Genomic DNA, 18,287 nt, shown 5'->3' on the forward strand with positions numbered 1-18,287 from the left:
AGTCACTTGCCAGTTGATAAGAGTGCAATTGTCAAAGGAAAAGGACTCAGCTTGCAGCAGCTGCCTGAAATATGCTTATAGCGAAATAAAAACATTAATAAATCCAGAAGTCTCTCATTTGCATTTATATAGCTAACAACTGTCCTTCAAAACATGCTATGTGATCTGAATAAGATTTGACTTGACTTCTGTCCCTGTCAAAACACAGAGGAAAAGAAGATCTCTGTTCTTTGACTCTGTTATTTGCTTACCTTGAATGTTGAACTTAAATGAACAGAGGGAAGCCATCAGTGAGGTGGTGTGCAACCTGGAACAAATCTTTAACTGAATCTCTGTCATCTCATTCTACATGGCTGATCCCTGTGACAGTAATAGAATTGGAAGAAACTTAATCAGCACACTGTCTTTTACTGGTGAGAGACTCCCAGATGCATAGCAGTTGGAACTGTCAAAGTGAGTAAAACAGAGTATTTGGCAAAATACAAGACAGCTCCAGCAGGAAGCAGTGGCGAGTTAAAGAGAGAGCGAGTGACTAAGTGTAAGTTGAGAGAGGTGGGTGAAATAGAAAGGAAGACCAAAAGCTGACCATAAGGAGGAGTGAGAGGACATAACGGAGGAAAAGGAAGAGCAAGGGAAAAAAGAAAACCTTTCACTTTGAAAAATGATGAGGAAAAAAAGGATTGATGAAAGACAATCAAAGACGGAAGGAGATCGGGTGTCCAGGGAAAGTACGAGAGACAAGGAAAGGAATCTGGAGGATTAGAAGATTTGTGAATAAACAAACTGAGATTTTAAAACTGGAATATATCAGTATCAGAAACAGCCCGGACTCAAATAGCTGATATAATGTTAAAGACATTTGAAAGGGTCAGTGAGAAGACAGTGAAAGAGTGAAGAGAAGGGGAAAAAAACCCTGTAAAAACTGAGAAATCCAGATATAACAGAGCATTGGGAAACTTAAAAAGTTAAAATAGAGGGCGACTTTCTTTTTTTTTTTTTTTTTCATAAAAAGTTTTATTTTTACAATCATATCAAATAATTCATCCAATGTACAGTTATATACAATTAGTCGGGCTTGCCCAGTCACCACCCCCCTTTTTAACACTCTTCCTTCACCTTCTTTTACTTTCCAAACCTTCTCCTCTCTTATCTACATCCTCTCCTCCACTACACCTTCCTCTCCTCTACTATCCTCTTCCTCTCTTCTCCTCTTCCTACCTCCTACTCTCTTTTCTTCCTCAGTTCTAAAATGGTAACTATGCAGACCACCTACATTAATTATATTTCTTCATAATTGTACAAACCATCACTCCATCTGAAATCCCTGTACCCACTTCCCAGAACAAAATGCAGGGTATCAAACTAACAATCATAATCCAAAATAATTCTAAATTATAATTCTAGTCACATTACACTTAGTCACACTCTCAATTCTCCTTCAAAAATATATCTAATACAAAAATATTTCCTAAATTTACTCATATGTTATTCAATATTTTTTTTTTATCTGATACTTATTTTAAATATAATCAATCCACATTTTCCATTCTAGAATATATTTTCTAGTGTATAGTCTTCAAGTAAGCGGAGATTTTTATCTCTGTCAGATACTTTGAGTGTCCATTCTTCATTATAGGTAATTCTTCTCTTCCAATACTGAGTAATCAAAAGTCACTGTTATTGTTCAAAATCAATTTAGTCTCTATAGCTGTGTATCCATAAATTCCTAGTAGAAAGAACTGGAGTAAACTTAATCTTCTTTTCAAAATATTCTGCATGATCCACAATACTTAATCCAAAATGCTTTAACTACAAGTCCACCATATATGGTTTTAGATTTCACAATCTATCAACATTTAGCAAGATCTAATATGTGTTTTGTAAAAGGTAATGTCATTTTTAAATTGTTTCAAATAATGAAATTTTTCTTCTTCAGTGAGTTCAGGCCATAATATTCCAAGATAGGAAACTTTTTAAACAAGGTAGATCATTTTATTTTAGCCTTGCTCTCCCACTGTTCCAGTAGTAGTTGTTGTTGTGCCTTCATCTCGTTCCTCATGCTTAGCATTTTGTCAACCTTTGTTCTTTTGAATCTAAATGTAGGTATTTCCAACACTTGTAATAAATCTTCTTCCATCACAATCTGTTCTTGTACCTGCTTCACTTCTTCTTCACTTCAGCCTCCTCCTCTAGCAAATGAAGACTTCCAACTTTAATACCTCAACATAAAATTCTTGCTTTTCCAACAGTATTGAAACGATATACTTTCCATAATATACTATTATACCAGTTGGAATATCCCATCTATATTCAATCTGATGTTTTTTAAGTTCATTCACCAGGAAGGCAAATTTTCCTTTTTATTTTGGAATTTCCTTTAAAAAATATCTTGACCAGCAATCTGAATCTTCTCCCTTATATGAAGCTTAAAATCTGATTTCACTGTTCTGTTGTAAAATAACAAACATCCTTGGCAACTTTTTGCTCTATCCAAGAATTCACACGATATTTTATCAATTTGATAAGCCAAGGACGAGCTGCTAATATCTCAAAATACTCAGAAAAATTCTTAAATTCTCTCTTTCCTTATTTTCAAACTCATTCTAAGAGCAAATTCCATATTTCTATATTGTATCAAAACTATTTCATCCTCTGTTTTTCCATTTTACTTGAAATTCATCCATTTTATTTACTAATTTAAATTATGTTGCTTAATTTCTTCAACCTCCTCTAATAAAATCACATTGTGCCAAACTTGTACTGCCATTACAAATCCTTCTTTAACTTCTTTATTTCCCACTTGAATTTCTGATATCTGCTCTTCATTTCAGACATCTCATCAGTTATTACTTAAATTTTCTTCTATAATTTAAGTCTCTTGCCTCTAAATTCAATGTTCTAGTCTCTATGAGCTGGAGATGATAAGTTCCAGAGCTCTTGTTACAGTAGACTTTAATTGTTTGGCTGCCATCTTCTATAAAATTATATATTTATTTATTTCCAACTATTCACTTTAAATCTTCAACTCTAAAAACACAGTCTTTTAAAGTGTATTTAAAATCTCTAGATTCTATCAGCAGGCAGAAAGAGTTAAAGAGAAAGCGTAACATGCAAATACTAACTGCAGACAAGCTGAAAGTATCGCTGCTTTCCACTGTTAACTTGTTAACAATTCGCCCATTTTTTTACTGTTTCAAGCAAAGTATCAATCGGCTTGGCTACTTGCATAAAGTTCTCCACTTTCGTTCTGTGGATAATTTATTGTCCAAAATAATAGTTTGGTCTGATTGGTTAAAGCAGAAGAATGGATCTGGAGCACTGTTACTAGAACTCCTTCAAACCCTTTTTCTCAGGGCTTTAGAAATTCAACCTTGCCCTCAGCTCACACCTTCTGAAGAAGGTTTTAACCGCTGACAGCAGATTTGCTGTCTAGATTCCATAATCCAGAGGTTGGTGATCGAAAGATCCGCCATCACCTTGCCAACCAAGTCAATAGAGGCGACTTTCAAAATAGCAAATAGATTGTTATATTATTACATAAAGTCTGTGATCAATTAAAATAGGATATTTTCTGATGAGATGTTCTGATATTGTAACTGAATTTTTAAAAAGTTTTATTTTAACATTCATATCCAATAATATATTTAGTGCACCATTATACAATTAATCGGACCTGCCCGTCACCACCCTTCCTTTAACTCTTTACCTTCTCTTTCTTTCCACGACCATCCTCCCTTCTCTTATCTACATCTTCTCTCCTCCTTCCTCCCTACTCCTTTCTTCTCCTCTTCTATCCCTCTTCCTTCCTTTCCTCTTCCTCCTCTTCTCTACCTCCTTCTCTTCTCCTTCCTCCTTCCCATCATTCTGGTAGCCAGGCTGATCTTACATTAATTATACATCTTCAATCATCTCTGTACATTAACCATCAATCCATTTTCTACCCTCATCCCCTCTCCTTCCCCCACCCCGGACTTCAGAACCGAATACAGGGTATAAAACTAACAGTCAAAATTAAAATATAACACAAATCATAATCCATAGTCACTCCTTAAAATCTCAACTCCTTCCAGAAACAAAGAAAATACATTTCTTCCAATCCATTATATATCAAACCATTCCATTCCTAGAATTTCTCAGAAATTTCATTGAGTTGGTGTTTGTTCTTCAATAAAGTACAGTTTTTGATATCCAACCTTCATCAATCAATATCAAAAGAAGCTCCATCTTCCAATATTCACCAAGGATTCTTCTGTAATGTCTTTCTTCATTAGGCAGTCTCACAAAAATAGTTCATATTTCCAACTTAATTTCTTAAATTTTACTGTCCAACCTCAAAGGTAAAAATAATCCATCTTTTCATATCTTTGGTATCATTTATATACATCCAATATTACAAATATTATTATTAATCCTATATTATCTCCACAATATATCAGTTGTAATAATTAAAATCTTCACTTTACTTTGCTTATATCAAATAACATTATTAAAATTACACCTATAACTTATCCAAAATATATCAGTTATAACAATTAAATTCTAGTTAACCATATAACAATGTTACATCCATCTCTCAAATATAATATTTAATCCAAATTCCTAAATTTTACTATCTATCCTCCAAAATTAAACAATATTCCATCTTCCTATTCCTTTATACCGCAAATATATCAAATAGTACCCCTAAAATTACACATTTATATCCAAAATAAATCATTTACAAAAATTAACCATAATCATATATAATAAAATTAAACATTCTCCCTCCCCTTATCTTCTATCTTACACATTTTCCACGATCTATTCACCATTCAACTTAGCATCTATCGATTAAGGATTCCCAATCTTTAATACATTAGTGTAGAAGTCTCGTGCTTTAAAAACTGTATTAAGAAAATACTTTCTTCCTTTATAATTCACTGTTAAGCCAGCTGGAACTTCCCATCTAAAATATATCTGGTGTTTCTTAAGCTCATCCGCTAAAAAGACAAATTCTTTTCTCTTTCTTAACATTTTAGGAGGAATTTCCTTCATCATTATTATATCTTGTCCTAATATTTGAAATTTATTTTTATAAAATGCTTGCACAATTCCATACCTAATCTTCTTATTTGTAAAATAAATAACCACATCTCTCGGTAAACACTTCTGCCTTGCCAACCAAGAATTAACACGATAAATTTTTTCAATATTAACTTCAAAATCTTCTGGTTCCACTCCATCTATCTGAGCAAAGGCCTGAGTAAAAATCTCTTTCAAATTTTCTTCCTTACATTCTTTTAATCCCCTCACCCTTATAGCATATTCCATTAATTTATATTGTAATATAACCCTTTCTTTATCTGCCCTATCTACCTTAACCTGGATATCATCTATTTTATTTTCTAAAGTAAAAATAATTTGAACCTCGTCTATCTTCCTTTGCAAATCTAAATTAATTTGGTTAAGTTCTTCCAGTCTTTCTTCGGTCTGAATACTAGATAGCAGTAATGGGGTAATTGATTCCTTTAATTTTTTCATCTCCCTCCTCTGCTCTTCCACCGTATCCTTTTTTTTTTTAATTCAAAAAGTTTTACAGAAAATTTTTTTCCCCCTTTCCCCCCACCAGCACCCTGGGTCGCCCCACGTTTTGTAACCGCTGCGGAAGAGCCCATGGAGTTGGGAGCGGCCAGACCTCGCCTGACAGCCCAGGAGTGGAACCGGAGGCGCCAAGGGGGATTGTGCCTGTACTGTGGAGAGCCCGGCCACTTCGCCGCTTCTTGCCCCAGAAAGCGAAGTGGGGCACGCACGCTGGTCCCTGAATCACAGCGTGACCAATCGGGAAACGGAGCAGGCCCGACCTTGGGGAAACCCTAGGTCGGGCACGTACTAAGCCCCCACTGGACGTTGCGGAAGTAGACTCTGGGCCCCCTCGGCATCTGATTCTAGACACACGGATATGGTTGGGGAACCAGTCAGACGGGCTCCAGGCGCATGCGCTGGTGGACTCAGGGGCCACAACAAACTTTATGGACCAGGCCTTTGTGATCCAGTTTGCAGTCCCCGTAGTTCCGGTGGACCCTCCTATGCTGGTAGAGACAATTGATGGACGAGAACTGGTGTCCGGCCCCATTAAATTTGCCACCCAGCCTTTGCGCCTGGCTATTGGGGACCATGAGGAGGCGATCCAGTTTTATGTCACGGCGGACCTTCATTTTCCCTTGGTCCTTGGGATGGCCTGGCTTCGGACCCACGATCCTCAGGTGGCCTGGTCGTGGAATGCCATCTCTTTCCCGAGTCTGCAGTGCGTCGACCACATCCACCACACCTGTGCCGGCCAGAACGTCCCCACTGCTGCCATCACCTTGCCTCCTGAGCTGACGGACTTCGCCGACGTGTTCAGCGAGAAGGAGGCGGACCGACTACCCCCGCATCGGCCCTACGATTGCCCCGTGGACCTTCTGCCCAACGCACCACTGCCTGTGGGACGCCTGTATTCCATGTCGGAGCCCGAGTTGGCCGCCCTCAGGGACTTCCTGGACAAAAATCTGGCCCGAGGGTTCATCCGGCCTTCAAAGTCCCCTCTCTCGGCCCCGGTCCTCTTCGTGAAGAAGAAGACAGGGGACTTGCGCCTGTGCTGTGATTACCGCCGGCTAAACGCCATTACGGTGCGGAATCGCTACCCCCTGCCGCTCATCCCGGAGCTACTGGAGAGGTTGCGGGAGGCCACGATCTTCACCAAGCTCGATCTCTGGGGGGCCTACAACCTGGTGCGGATGCGAGAAGAAGACAAATGGAAGATGGCATTCGGCACCCGATATGGACACTACGAATACACTGTCATGCCATTTGGGTTGACCAACGCTCCTGCCATTTTCCAGCACTTCATGAACGACGTGTTCCGAGACATGTTGGATTGGTTCGTGGTTATCTACACGACATCCTGATTTACTCCCGGTCCAGGGAAAGCCACCTTCGACACGTCGGTCTGGTTCTGCAACGCTTGCGGGAGCAACAACTCAATGCGAAGCTGGAGAAATGCGTCTTCTTCCGGACTTCCATAGAATTCCTCGGGCATATTATCTCGACCGAGGGCATAGCCATGGACCCATGCAAAGTAGAAGCTTTGTGTAGCTGGGAAGCCCCTCGTCGGGTGAAGGATGTTCAGCACCTGCTGGGCTTCGCCAACTACTACCGGACCTTCATCCCGGGCTTCGCCACACTGACGGCTCCACTTACCCAGCTCCTCAGGAAGAAGGTTGCATTCCGGTGGTATCCCCCGCAGCAAGAAGCATTCACAGCCCTCAAGAAAGCCTTCGTCATGGAACCCGTCCTGAGGCATCCCGACCCGCTCCGGCCTTTTGTGGTGGAAACGGACACGTCCAATGTGGCTCTTGGAGCGGTGCTGCTACAGGCTCCGACGAACGGTGGCACACTTTTTCTCTGCGCTTACTACTCCCGGAAACTCAATCCTTCCGAGCGCAACTACACCATCTGGGAAAAAGAGTTGCTGGCTATCAAGGCTGCATTTGAGGCTTGGCGACACCATCTGGAGGAGGCCCGACATCAGGTGGAGGTCCGAACGGACCATCGGAATCTAGAGCACCTCACCACAGCTCGGAAGTTGAACCAGCGGCAGATCCGGTGGTCGTTGTTTTTTGCCCGGTTCAACTTCCACATGACCTACATTCCCAGCGGTCACAACCGGAGGGCGGATGCCCTATCCCGCAAGCCAGAGTACCTCTGCACCAAGGACCCCCTTCCTCCACGGACAGTGCTGCCGGCAGAAGCCTTGGCCGCAGCACGGGAGCCAGTGGACTTGCGGGCCCAGGTGCGAGAGGCGCAGCACCAGGACGCCTGGTCGCAGCAAAGGAGAGCAGAGGTGGGCCCCGCGTCTCCTTGGACCTTGGAGGAGGACTTACTCAAGTTTCAGGGGCGATTATATGTGCCCACAGGACCACTCCGAGCCCTCGTCATGACCCAGTTCCACGACAACCCTGCAGCAGGACATTTTGGGTTCTTCAAGACCCTCCACCTGGTGACACGGACCTTTTGGTGGCCCCGAGTGCGGCATGATGTACATGCCTACGTGACATCCTGCGTACCGTGCCGGCAAGCCAAGGCCGCCACGGGGGCCCCTCCCGGGCTCCTGCAGCCCTTGCCGACACCCGACAGACCCTGGGGCGATCTCTATGGATTTCCTGACAGACCTGCCGCCGTCCTCTGGGTTCACCACGGTGCTGGTGGTGGTGGACATGCTCACCAAGATGGCACACTTCATCCCATGCCGGACTGCCCACAGCCGCAAAACGCCCGCCTCTTTCTGCAGCACATCTTCCGCCTCCATGGTCTACCGGACAGGGTGGTTTCGGACCGGAGTTCAGTTCACAGCCCGCTTCTGGAAGAGCCTGATGGCGCGTTGGAGGTGCAGGTGTGTCTGTCGTCATCGCACCATCCGGAGACCGATGGGGTACAGAGAAGGTCATCGGTATACTGGAACAGTATCTCCGTTGCTTCATCAACCAGCAACAGGACAACTGGGCCGATTACCTGTCTCTGGCGGAGTTTGCTTTAACAACTCTCAGCACACCTCTACTCAGATGACCCGTTCTTTGCCAATGTGGGTACCATCCGCGCTCTTCCTCTGGCACCACCGACTCTCCTGTTCCCGAAACGCAGACCTTCCTGACGGAATTGCATGCGGTCCAACAGTTGGTACGTCAGCAGCTGAATCGGGCAAAGGAGGACTACAAACGGTCCGCCGACCGCTCCCGACGGGCAACGCCCCCGCTGGCAGTTGGAGACCGGGTGTGGCTCTCCACCAAACACCTCCCGTCCGACTGCCCGGTAAAGAAGTTGGACCACCGATTCATCGGCCCGTTCCCTGTCGAGGCAGTCATCAACCTGGTAGCCTACCGACTGACCCTGCCACGATCCATGCGGATCCACCCCGTTTTTCACCGGTCCCTTCTGGTTCTTGAGGCCACACCGAGTCCCCTTCGGTGCCCAACAACACCCGTCACTGTTGCCGAGGACGGGTCAGAGGAATACGAAGTCCACAGCGTACGAGACTCCCGCTGGCTGAAGGGTCGTTTCCAATATTTGATCGTGTGGAAGGGATACGGGACTGATTTCTCCTGGGTAGATGCCTCCGACGTTCATGCCCCTGACCTGGTGCAGGCCTTCCATGAGCAGAACCCAGCCCGACCGCATCCCGATCGTCAGCCCCGGGGGAAGGGCCCTGCGGTGAGGGATAGTGTTGTGACCCAGGTTCCTGGACCCGGACTCCTGGACTCGGATGATTCAGAAAGTGAGGGAGAAGACCTGGCAAGCCCTGCTTCTCTTGAGCCCTTTCCCTCCCTGGCACCCACTCAAAGGGAGGAGGAGGGGCCGGCAAAGCCTGATTCCCTGGAGCCTTCTTCTGATTTGGCAATGCCCCAAGAACAGTTTTGGAGTGATGCAAGACTGCGCAGGCGTGACCGGCGCGCGCAGCAGAAGCAGCGTTGGGATAAAGCCAAGTCATAATTGTCATGCAGTGACATCTGCAGAGACTATAAATAGGAGGCGGGACTTCCTGGTTTTTTGGACAAAGCAATGAATTTGCGCGGGCAAACTGTATCAATGGAGGGAAGAATATATTCGTGAGTAATTATGGCCTTATCTGTAATTTCCTTGTTATCTCCAGAAACTTGGCAGGCCCGTGGGTAGACGTGGCCAGGACATTTATATATATGTAAATAAATCAGAAAAGAAGGCCTCTGACTGACTCTTTGCTGGGAGTATTGGGGGAAGGGAAACAGAACAGACTCCTTACAAACAGCGCAATCTAAATACACATTGCAGTTCTTTATTCTAAACCCCTCAGTTAGGCCTGGCATCTTCTTCAGTATATCAAAACTTGCATGTTCCAATTGCCTATGCAACAAATATACGCAATTGTCATGTTTGGGAGCCTTCATAAGTGCATGTGCACAACTATTCTCCTGCCTTCCGAGAACATACAAGCCATTCTTCTTAACCCCTCGTGCGCAAATCTTCCATCTTTCCTAATAGAATATGGTCCTCCTGCAAACAGAATTTCCTAACCCTGCCTGTCTAACTTGGATTATGATTTAATACAGGTACATAAAGGATATTACACAATGTTTCTCCTATCTCAGATACATACACGTTACCTTCCCCTTTTACAGCAGCTCTTTGATCATTAGTTAGACTAACACATGTTTGCATAGTTGTTTTCAAACCAGAAAACGCTTGTGGATCATTTGCAATATGCTGACTCACTCCACTGTCTAACAACCAAGTGTTCCTGGTGTTTTCGGACGCTGTTGCTGTCAGGGAAAACGATGCTGGAGAACCGCTCCTTATGTGTTGAGTAGTCTTGCGCCCTTGTCTCGCTGCTCCTCTGTTTCTCCTCTTCAAGCAGTGTCTCTAGAGTAACTCCGTAGAGCCACTCGTGTAGTATCTCTTACTGAATAAACTGTCTCAGCTGCTTTGCTGGCATCCTGGACTGGTGCAGATGCTGGTTATTGCTGAGCATTCTCTCCGCCATTTCCTGGTCGCCTCTCCAGCCATTTCTGTTCCTCCTTCAACAATCGAACAGTCAAATATGCCATGGTTAAATCCCACTCTTGCATGGACTCTAGACTAGTCACAAGAACGTTCCATGAACTGTCGACTGAACTGAGTACCACATACACCTTCTTTGCCTCATTAAATGTCCTTCCTCTTTCCTCTAACTCAAGGAATGTCTTTCTCATATCCTGCAGATGTGTGGACATGCTCTCCCCCGGCTTCAGTTGTGCTAATTACAGTCTCCTTATCAGCAACACTTTACTACCTGCAGTCTCTCTAAGGTACATAATGCGCAACGCCTCCCAGCACTCTTTCGCAGACTGGACACCCCTCAGGTTTATCAGCTGACTGTCCTCTAAAGCCAGAATTATGCTGGCTAATGCATTTTCGTTTCTTCTCTGTTCCCCATCGTCCAGGACTGCTGGTGGATTAGTAACAATTGCCACAACTCCTCCCTCCGTAGATACAGCTCCATGTTCACATTCCAGGAGAAATAGTTTGTCTCATTCAGCCACGACACCAAGACACCTCCTCCCATTACGCCAATGGAGGCCATGTTGCCTGCTTCGTTCACAAGCCACTAACCACTATCAAACTGCATTGCATAACCCCTCTGTCTCTGGTGGAAGCTCGTACTGGGTTTCTCTTATCTCTAGTCTCTGTAGTCAGTCTGGCCTTCTCTCTGGACTGGGCCCATAATCTGTCAGACTGTGCACAGCGTGACTATTTTGAGACAACCCAGGAGCAAAATACAGTACACAGAGGTTTGTCTTACAAATAGCGGCTTCTATACGAGACTTCTATATACATATATACATATACGTGGTAGGCATATACCAGGCAATCAATCAATCTTCAACTCTACACTGAGAACTGCAATGCAGATAAAACACAATGAGGAGAGAAATAGACGAGGAGAAAGAGATGCCTTCTCATGGCCTCCCTTTTATAGACAGCTTCTTAAAATGGCAATAACCCTGCTGACTCATCCTCAGTCTTAAAGTGGCAATAACCCTGCTGACTCATCCTCAGTCTTAAAGCGGCAATAACCCTGCTGACTCAACCTCAGTCTTAAAGCAGCTGGTCAGCTTTAAATTTTCATTACTCTGACAAGGATGAACAAGATTGTTCCTTCTTAGGACAACATAAATCATTTCATAAAACACTAGAAAGAATCCCTTTGCCTACAGACACACTTCTGAAGGATTAGTATCACTTATTGGTGGGTTTTCCAAGGCCCAGCTGCCAGTTGATTCTCTCAAGACACTGAGGGCCTTTTGATTGTGGATGGATTAATAGATTAGAAGGAAGAGTATTTTGATGATGGTTGGCTACAGTGGTGGGTTCCAAAAATTCTTACTACCAGTTCTGTGGGCATGGCTTACTTTGTGGGCATTGCTTGATGGTCATGTGACTGGGTGGGCGTCTTGGTGGTCATGTGACTGGGTGGTCATGGCTGGTTGGTCATGTGATTGGATGGGCAAGGCCAACTTGACATCACTCAGATCAAGGGTTAGGGTTAGGGTGCCTGGCCTGTCCTCGCCTCAAAGGCCTCAACAAGATATAATTTCCCTATTTATTTACTACAACTCAACATCCAAAATATACAATTTAATCCTATGTATATATGTCATATGTGTACATACATATTACATAGTATAGAGCAGGGGTCTCCAACCTTGGCAACTTTAAGACTTGTGGACTTCAACTCCCAGCCAAACTGGCTGAGGAACTCTGGGAGTTGAAGTCCACAAGTCTTAAAGTTGTCAAGGTTGGAGACCCCTGGTATAGAGTGTATATAGGCACACAAAAAAATACATTATCTACTATATATGCTGTATGTGTAGTATACACACACACACACACACACACACACACACACACACACACAGCTCTTCTAAAACTATACACATTCAACCTCACTTACTACATTTGGAAAAACACACCCAGAGTCCACTTTCTGCCACACATTTAACTATAACGTCTGTACATTTAGAACATTACATACACCTTCAGATGTTCTTCCCTAGCTTGTACATGACTGTTAGAGCCCGGAGAGGTCATGGATTGAATAAAATGTGGTGAAACTCACTTAACAACGCTCTTGCTTAGCAACCAAAATTTTGGGCTCAATTGTGGTCATAAGTCAAGGACTATCTCTGCCTTTCTCTGCATGGCAGCCTTGTCCTAGTAAACTCCTTTTCCTTCCTGGCAATTTTCCTCTCTGTTAGAGGCACCAAAATAATCCAGACGATATAAGGTTTCCTGCTGGGTTGGACAAGATGGCTTCCAAGGTCCCTTCCAGCCCTAGATTGCTGCCCTGTTTCAAAGTGTCTTCTGAAGCCACGTCTAGTGCCAGGGTTTGTGGGCCTTACTTCTTCTTTCTCTCCCCCTTCCTTCATCTTCCTTTCTCTTTCTTCTCTTTTTTTCTTTCTCCCTCTCTCTCTTTTTTTCTCTCCCCCTTCCTCTTTCTTTCTGTCTTTCTTTCTTACTTTCTTTCTTTCTGTCTTTCTGTCTTCTTTTTTTTTCTTTGTCTTTGTCTTTCTCTTTCTCTCTCTCTCTCTACGTCTCATCTGCTTTTAGGTGGGGAGGTTCAATTCATCACCCAGTTAAAGATTGAAATGAAATGCTCCAGGCTGACAGCATTACTTTCAATGACATTCGGCTCCAGATCAGATCGGGTTTTTTTTTTTTTTTTGGCATGAAGGAGGAACAAGGAGCGAATGAAAAAAGAGAGTCCGCCTCTCTCTCTCTCTCTCCCACCCCACTTCCCTTTTACTTTTCTTTAACACGTTCCACTTCCTTCCCCAAATCTCGGGAGGCCTGTGGAGGAAGCTGTCGTGTCCCACTTCTCCGCTGACGGCCGGGTCAGGGAAATCCGAATCAGGTGTGCCTCTGCAGCTCTGCCAAAGTCCTAGCAAAGTCCTCAAGGCAGGCAGGAGACCAGAAAGTGACTTCAGCAAGATATGTTAGACTTTGCCTGACTCAGAGAATGCCAGAAAGCAGATCCTTTATATAGGCCATGAGGTGTAGCTCCATGACTCAGCACTTATCCAGGCCTGCCCCTCCCTTCTGTTGACGCCGCTCATCAATTCTCCTGAAGGGGAGGGGTCTAGTTGCTCCGTTTGCCTGGGCATGGAGCCAGGGCTGGGGCCGGGAGGTGCTTCCTCCTCCTCAGCCTGTCTGGGCATGGAACCAGGGCTGGGGCCAGGAGGCATACTAGGACATTCCTCAGCGTTTGGAAGCAGATAAGAAGGCCCCGGCTGCGGTGACAGCGGGCAAGACACAACAGAAGCGTCCTCCGTGCAGCAAAGCCCTGGAGGCGACTGCAGAGAGGGCGAAAAGAAAAAAAAAGGCTCGGCCTTTGAAGCCAATCCAAGGACACCTCCTTGTGTGTGTGTTTGGCGGGCTGAGGTGAGCCATGTGAAGGGAGCCCGGGGAACCATGCCAGCTGTGATCGGCCACTTTCCTGCCACTGCTGCTGGCGCCTCTTCCCTTCTCTTCACTAACAGAAGTCGGAGAGGAAAAGGCAGTTGCTTCATTGCGTGTTTCTCTGTGTTTCCACCCAAGTCGCAGCCGCACTCCCATTTGCCACAAGCAGTAGATGGGAGGGCGGCTGTGGCTGACTTGGGATGGAAACGGCTGAGCCTTTTTTTTTCTTTCCCCCTCCTGCAGCCGCTTCGAGGGCTTTGCAACGCGGAGGACGCTTCCTCCACAGGCTGCGACATGGGAGTAGCCGCCTCCCAAGGTTTGAGGGGGGAAGTGGGTCATGTTAAAGAAAGGGAAGCGGGGTGGGGGTGGGTGGCAAGGTGGCCACGGGGACAACAGGAAGGCCACGTGGAAGGCATGCAAGCATGGCAGGGCTGTGGGGAAGGTAGTAGGCTGCTAGCTCCCTTCCCCACAGCCAGGTGGCCCTGCCATGCTTGCCTTCCTTCCCGGCGGTCCCCGGGCCCAAGCCTGCTTTCTTTTCTTTTTTTTTTATTGAAAGAGTTTTAAAAAACAAAAACATTTTTCCCCCCCTTTTTCCCCCTCCCTCCCAAAAAACCCCCTCCCCCCCTCCCTCCCCCCGGGTCAATCACAAGGTATTGTTATACATAAACCAAACATAGAATAAAGTTTTCCCTTCCAATTCAAATAACCACATCCAAAGCTTTTCATCTCCCAACCCCCTCCCCATTACATAAAATAACTTTCCAAGCCTGCTTTCTTACCTTCGCAAGCTGGACAAAGGGAAGGCTGCGTGGAAGGCAGGGAAGCATGGCAGGGATACAGGCCACGTGGAAGGGAGTAGGGGAGGCAGGCTGGGATGGTGAGAGATGGCAGAGGCAGTTAGGTAGGGCACGGCTTGCAGGCTTACCTGGCAGGCAGATCAGGGCTGCTCAGTTGGGGTGCAGTGCTTCAGACAGGCAAGCTGCAAGCGAGGACCCATGCAGTAGAAGTGAGGAGTGACTCGGTGGAGGGGGCAGGGCCAGTGAGTGGGGACCAGTTTGGGGCGTGGCCAGCCAGCGGTTCGGTGACCCAGCTCAAATTACCGCTACCAGTTCTCCCAAACTGGTGCGAACCGGTAGCAACCCACCACTGGTTGGCTGGCTGGCTGGCTGGATGTGTGGTAGATCAATTGATCCAGGAGGAAACGGGGCTTATTGAACCTGAATGGCACTGAAAGTCCTACAGAATCATTCAAGTTGATAAAATGTGTGTAAAATATTTCTTTAGTCAAATGTTTTTTGTTCTGTCCATTTGTCATCTAAACCAAAGCATACTTACCTTAGTGTATATGTTTGCTTTGGGATCTTCTAAACAATAGGAAAGATCCTGCAATGCCTCCTCAGTCTGTTTTGTACTTTTTTTTCCCTTTCAGGAGGGTCTTGTGTCCTTTGAGGAGGTGGCTGTGTATTTCTCAGAGGAGGAGTGGACTCAGCTGGATCCTCACCAAAAAGCTCTGCATTGGGAAGTCATGCTGGAGAATTATAAGAATGTGGCCTCTCTTGGTAAGAGTTTCCTACTCTCCAGTCAGAGAGTTCAGGAAGCCATTTTGTAGTTAATGTCATTAGTTATTATTTCTTATGAAAACTTCTCTAAATAGATTTCTTCTCTTCAGAGGGAAAAGGAAAAGTTCTGTTTTTCTACTGCTCCAAGGAAGGAAATAGGTCTATGTCATTCTGCTTAGATGTATCCAATCCAATTTATTTTTCTATTTGTATTTAAACATTTTAGTGACAAAGTAATTCCTTAGTTTGAGGTAATGCCAAACTCCATCACACAGATTTCAACTATTTTGGCCCAGGTGCTTCCATATCTTTCACGTTTTTTGACTTAATGTCTTTTTCAAGGTTTTGTGCTTCATCAATAGAGATACTATCATTTCTATACCATGCCATTATAAGGATACAGATATGCAGTATATATTAGAACTTGGCACAATACCTGAAGGCAATTAATATGACTTCCGACAGAGTGAACTTTTTCCCTAACCTTTCTCTCACTTTCATTTTTCTTTCCCTTTGAAGGTGATAATGGGATAGACAATAAAGTCTCTGGAGAACCAATCAAAGTATTTAGACAAGGAGAAGTAATGCAGAAACCTGCAATTCAAACAGAATTCCAAAGGCAGGAAGGAAACCTGTCAAATAACTGGAATAAGGGAAGTTCATCTTCGATTGTTGCTCAGATGCAGGACTTTATTGATCAACGAGGAAAACTAAAGAATAAATATATTGGGAAAGATGTAAGATTCTTCAAAAACACATTAGATGTAAATGGACCCTCTCCATCAAAAGCCAAAGGACGAGCCAATTTATGCAAAGACAAAGGAAAAACTTACAGTTCGATATTCACACTTTCTCAAGAAAATGGGTCCCTTGAGTCACAGAAAAGTTTTCACATGGGAGAGAAGTCAAATAAATGCAATGAACATGGAAACAAGATAGTTAATAAAGGGACATGCACAAGGGAGAAGCCATATAAATGCATGGAATGTGGAAAGGGCTGTAGCCAAAAGAGTGCCCTTATTATCCATCAAAGGATCCACACAGGGGAGAAGCCATATAAATGCATTGAGTGTGGAAAGAGCTTCAGATTAAGCAAGGAACTTACATCCCATCAAAGGATCCACACTGGAGAGAAGCCACATAAATGCATGGAGTGTGGAAAGGACTTCAGAATAAGCAGTGCTCTTACATGCCATAGAAGGATCCACACAGGAGAGAAACCATATAAATGCATGGAATGTGGAAAGGACTTCAGAATAAGCAGCGATCTTACATGCCATAGAAGGATCCACACAGGAGAGAAACCATATAAATGCTTGGAGTGTGGAAAGGGCTTTAGTAAAAGCAGTTCCCTTACACTCCATCGAAGGATCCACACGGGGGAGAAGCCATATAAATGCATGGAGTGTGGAAAGGGCTTTAGTACAAGCAGTTCCCTTACACTCCATCAAAGGATCCACACCGGGGAGAAGCCATATAAATGCATGGAGTGTGGAAAGGGCTTCAGAACAAGCAGTGATCTTACATCCCATCAAAGGATCCACACTGGGGAGAAGCCATATACATGCATGGAGTGTGGAAAGGACTTCAGAATAAGCAGTGATCTTACGCGCCATCAAAGGATCCACACAGGAGAGAAGCCACATAAATGCTTGGAGTGTGGAACGGGCTTCAGCACACCCCATAGTCTTATTTCCCATAACATGATTCATAGACTGGAGAATCCCCCCCAAAATTTGGGTGAGAATGTATGCTAATTATTGATTTAATGGGTTCTGTGTATGGATTTCCAGTGTACAGACTGAACTCTGAAAAGTGTTTTTCTGCGGTTCCCCCTCCTGACAGCTGCAGAGAGATGAATTTAGTAATTAAAATAAAAACAATGGACATGTGCCATTATAATTGTGATTTATACTTTTTTGAATGTATCTGTATATACAGTATATAGCAGTGTCAAACTGGAAGCTCATGGGCCTGTTGCGTCGCATGCAGGACACACCCACCCCAGCTCCGCGAATAGGGAAACTGTCCCAATGCGTACCATAATGGCAAAGTCACGCGAGGAGTTTGAAACCGGTGGTATATAGGTTCATTTTATTTTATTTTTTAGAAAAGACCTTCCTGTTCCCCAACTGTCATTCTCCCAGTTAGTTATAGCTCTCAGAGGGATGCAAAGACGTTTAACAGATGCTGCGTCCCTAAGCTCAAAAGGAAAATATCAAAAGAATAATCGAATTGCACCCATGGTATAGAACTGGGATCCCCAACAGTAATTAAATTTGCATCCTCAGTGTAGAACAGAGACCTGAGTCAGCCAGTATCTATGCAGAAACATTGAACGTTATTCAGTCAAAGGCCTCATGATATGAGGGAATTGTCACATGCAGATCAATGTAGAGCGTGTGGGAAGAGCTGAAAGGAGGAACAATTCCTCTTTCACAAAAGGAGCCAGAAGCGCCCCAAGTGCTTGTGCAATTTTGTTTTCAAGCATTATGGCCATATTTTGCTCTTCTGTAGTGTGGTGAGGGCTAAGAAGTCCACGTTTGATTTAAATAAAATTAATTAAATATCAATGGTGTGGTTTTCTTCTAGTCTTGTATTATATTCACCTATTAAACTCTTTAGTTGCTTTAAAAATGTATTAACACATGAAGATTTTTGGAAGGATTTGGAGTGGGCACATTTCAGGATTTGAGAGGCTCATGTTAGTTTGAAGCTCAATTGTCAGTAATAGTGTCAGGC

The 18,287-nt window shown here is 44.3% G+C and overlaps 1 protein-coding gene and 1 pseudogene across 1 annotated transcript in view; one reads left to right on the forward strand and one right to left on the reverse strand.

Annotated features, from left to right (window-relative positions):
- Positions 1–18,287, reverse strand: part of LOC131190418 (zinc finger protein 91-like) — a 222,221-nt gene that overhangs the window by 89,157 nt on the left and 114,777 nt on the right. The window lies entirely within an intron of this gene.
- LOC131191556 (zinc finger protein 420-like) overlaps positions 1–18,287 on the forward strand; it is a 59,417-nt pseudogene that overhangs the window by 14,967 nt on the left and 26,163 nt on the right.

This window comes from Ahaetulla prasina, chromosome 2 (assembly GCF_028640845.1).
Source record: "Ahaetulla prasina isolate Xishuangbanna chromosome 2, ASM2864084v1, whole genome shotgun sequence".
Classification (NCBI taxonomy): domain Eukaryota; kingdom Metazoa; phylum Chordata; class Lepidosauria; order Squamata; family Colubridae; genus Ahaetulla; species Ahaetulla prasina.